The 4,201-nt window shown below is 48.3% G+C and overlaps 2 protein-coding genes across 2 annotated transcripts in view; one reads left to right on the plus strand and one right to left on the minus strand.

Moving 5' to 3' along the window:
- The window catches only part of LOC310820000 (gamma-glutamylaminecyclotransferase C-like), a 268,729-nt gene that overhangs the window by 137,533 nt on the left and 126,995 nt on the right, over window positions 1-4,201 (minus strand). The window lies entirely within an intron of this gene.
- Window positions 1-4,201, plus strand: part of LOC310819915 (dedicator of cytokinesis protein 9-like) — a 52,962-nt gene that overhangs the window by 4,696 nt on the left and 44,065 nt on the right. The window lies entirely within an intron of this gene.

Genomic DNA, 4,201 nt, shown 5'->3' on the forward strand with positions numbered 1-4,201 from the left:
ACCGTCTCCTCAAATACTCAATGCAATCTATCTTATGGTTGATCCCCCCCCCCCTCCCTCCCTCTCTCTCTCCCTGTCTTTTTCTCTGTTTGATACGATTATGCAAATCCACTGAAGTCGAATAGACAGATGAGAACCTCAGCATGTCTGAACAGCTATGGCTTAGCTGTGGAACTCAGAATCTGTTTCTGGAGTTTCAAAGCATACGATTTTTATTGCAGAGTAGGTTGCATTTTTTAGCTTGAACAATATTCCTGCAGGGCAAGTCTGTGATCGTCGGGAGGAATTTGATCCTGTTGCAACACCTGTTGCTCTTTCTGAAGGCCTCTTTGTTCCTTATTGCTAGTTCCTTATCTGCATTACCACTTTATTTATTGAGATAGGTAACACATTATTGAGATAGATAACACATTATTGTTTATTTATTAGTTTCTGATCCGCAGTGACAAACCAACAGTTCAGTTAGCCTCACCTTCCTGTGGAAGTGCCCTGCTAACCAGCTAACCTGTACCAAACCAGGTCTACCTGTACCAAACCAGGTCTACCTGACACCAGCCCCATGACAGGGAGGTCTGGAACCACAGTAAGAGAGGGGGAGGTGTGTGTGTGTGTGTGTGTGTGTGTGTGTGTGTGTGTGTGTGTGTGTGTGTGTGTGTGTGTGTGTGTGTGTGTGTGTGTGTGTGTGTGTGTGTGTGTGTGTGTGTGTGTGTGTTACGATGTTGCCTTATATGTTACTGTTATGGGTTAAGGTGCAGTGTGATCCTTCACACATTGCAGTTGCATTGACAGCTACAGTTCAATGCATTCCCCTCTGTGGCTGAATTAGCCATAGCTAGCCCTGGGCTAGCACTCAATACCTCCTAGCCTAGTTTAGAATGGCAACAATGGCCACTGTGTGCTGCTGGCCTGCCGATTGGTTGGCCGGGACAGTGCCTAACGAAGAAGGCCAATGTCTAGTCAGGCAGAGGGTTTCATCTCCTCTAATCATGTGAAAGGTTGTCCAGCTTTAGGAACAACTCACGATACACGTGACAACACACATCCTACAGCACTGTTCGTTACTTTCAACACGGTTTAGTTCACTCTACGTACAGTACAGGCCCTCTGAAAGTTCTGACATATCCAGTACAGGCCTGCTGGACAAAGTTCTGCTGCATATTCTATGTGGTTGTGTATCTAGATTTCCTGAGCTGGGAATTGAAGCAGTACAGAATATTTGTTGACACTCAGTTGTGAAAAACAAGTCTTGGAAAGAGAGGAAAGATCCTAAGACCTTTTCCATGTGTCTTCCACGCTCCACCCTTTGTGTGTGTGTCAGTGTGTGTGTGTGTGTGTGTGTGTGTGTCAGTGTGTGTGTGTGTGTGTGTGTGTGTGTGTGTGTGTGTGTGTGTGTGTCTGTGTGTGTGTGTGTGTGCAAGCATCAGAGCGTCTGCATCATAGAGAAACCAACCGTTGGAGGTGACATGTCTTCATATGGGACAGGCTTGGCTTCCACAGCGGTGGGCCAGGTTTCCTGTTGAGGCCTGATTAATTGGTCTCATGGTATTAAGCATTCCTGAGGCCTGTTGTGTTTTGAAAGCTGCTTTTTCTGGCCCTTCTTCAGAGGTCTGCTGTATACAGCCAAGTATTGTTATGGCAGTGCCAGAGTCAACCTGTAGGGGGCAGCAGCGGTGCGTCCCCAGCCCTGCTCCAGGGTCAGAGAGAGGGAGCGCTGGGTTATATGGTGGAGTAGATACTCAGACATGTGAGGACAAAGGCTGTAGCAGCTGCAGGTACAGATCCACTGTCACCTGCTTCTACTGCTTAGAGAGGTGTATCTATGACTGGCAGGTTTACAGGCAGGGTTCGGGTGTGTGTGTGTGTGTGTGTGTGTGTGTGTGTGTGTGTGTGTGTGTGTGTGTGTGTGTGTGTGTGTGTGTGTGTGTCTGTCTGTCTGTCTGTCTGCCCTTGCCTGTGTGTGTGTGTGCGTGTTTTTCTGTTGGATTGCTTCATTGGTTTCATCAACAGTTACTCAGCCTGACTTGTAGTAGTTTGAGGCTAAGATTCCCGAACTAGCCAACAGGCAAACCAGCCGCTCTCAGAGCAACGCTGGCTGAGGTATGAGATCGGACATGAATTCTGCCTCTCAGGAATGCATTCTGCTCTACCCTCTCCATTCTCCCCTTCCCTCTCTCTCTCCCTCTCCCTTTTTAATATTTCAAAAGGATTTGGTTGGTATGATCTCTCGTTGCCTAGAGACAGGCTAGAAATGTCTTTTTTCTGAAGCGCTCATATGTCTCCCCTGAAGAGAAGCTTCTCTGACGTACGTCGCCGGTTTAATAGATGAAATCCAGCCGATGGAATCCAGATTTTGTGTTAAAACAACCAGTGCAGATCTTCTCCCAAGGAAAAATATAAAGTCATAAAAGCAGGGTTTTTTGGGAAAAACACATTTAGAAATAAAACTTTATAAGTGGAGAAGAATTTATTGTTCTGCGGAAGGCGTCTATGGTTGGGAGCATCTACGCATTTGTCTGCTCCCAAAATTACAGGGATTCGAATTTAGTAACAGTGTTAAAGGAAAAACAAAACAAAACAAAAACATTCGGGGATCATATAAAGTACTCTTGCACTGTCTCTCAAAACGTGCAGCAGTGCGCTGGCTATGGGATCTGGTGATGGGATCTGGCGATGGGATCTGGTGATGGGATCTGGTGATGGGATCTGGTGATGGGATCTGGTGATGGGATCTGGCGATGGGATCTGTCTATGGGATCTGTCTATGGGATCTGGTGATGGGATCTGGTGGTGGGATCTGGTGATGGGATCTGGTGATGGGATCTGGTGATGGGATCTGGTGATGGGATCTGGTGGTGGGATCTGGTGATGGGATCTGGTGATGGGATCTGGTGATGGGATCTGGCGATGGGATCTGGCGATGGGATCTGGTGATGGGATCTGGCGATGGGATCTGGTGATGGGATCTGTCTATGGGATCTGGTGATGGGATCTGGTGATGGGATCTGGTGATGGGATCTGGTGGTGGGATCTGGTGATGGGATCTGGCGATGGGATCTGGCGATGGGATCTGTTTGAAGCTTCTCTGATGCATGAGAAGGCGGCTGCTCCTTCGTTGGGTTAATGCACGTCTGGGCGAAGGCTGCTCTGCTCTGGGCTTGTGAGTGGGAGGGAGGAGGTCTGTGTGGCTACGATCTGTGGAGTGTTTGGGGGATTTAGTTAGAGCTACGATTCTGTCTTTATTAGGACAATTATTACGTGGTTGTATAGTGGTAATTATAGTTCCAGATATCACCCTGTTTGCAATGCGTTTTCTCTATCCAGAGGCTTGAAAATGCATAGCAGTGATCGTCGTGCTCAAATCTTCCCCCACTGTACTGTGTACAATACTTCATTGTCTTAACTCCCCTCTGTAATACACAATACCCACCCCTACCACCCTCCCCCCCCCCCACCCCACCCCACCCCCTCACACCCCCTGCCGTGTTAGCCGGGATGTCATCATCCGTTCTGCTGCATCATCCGGATGAGAGCAGACGACCGTGTGTCAATCCCTGATGAAATATTCATGCAGGTCGGCAGGAGAGAACGAGACGAGGGAGAATCCTGAGGCGAGTTCAGTTCTGCCTGTAAAACGGGACGGACAGACTGAGTCCACTTCCTGCCTTGGAGTTCATAATAAACATTCACTGACATTTACTGACTGAGCTTTCAGCTGCGTATGAGACGTTCATCCAGCCGGGGGTCTTCTGAGTACGGGGTGGTAGAGGTGGGGACGGAGCAGATGAATGCGTTCGGGGAGGGGGGGGGTGGGGGGGTGTTGTGATTGGTGGATGTCCAGGTATCTGGGTCCTAGAGGGGTACGCTCATCTCTGTTTTTGTCTTTGACGATATCCGAATGAGTCAGAATCAGAAACATGACTGTATGTCTCACACTGTCTGTGTGAGTGTGGGGAGAGTGTGTGTGTGTGTGTGTGTGGTGTGTGTGTGTGTGTGTGTGAGGGAGAGAGTGTATATGTGTATTTGTGTGTCATCTACAATATCAATTTTTACGAGGAGAGTTTCTGTGAAAGGAGAGAGAGAAAGAGAGAGGGAGAGAGAGAGAGAGAGAGAGAGAGAGAGAGAAATAGGGGACAGAGAAAGAGAGCAATAGAGAGAGAGGCAGAATGATAGAGGGCAGAAAGGGAGGCAGAGACAGAGAGAG

The sequence above is a fragment of the Argentina silus genome (genome assembly GCF_951799395.1).
Source record: "Argentina silus genome assembly, chromosome: 19".
NCBI lineage: Eukaryota > Metazoa > Chordata > Actinopteri > Argentiniformes > Argentinidae > Argentina > Argentina silus.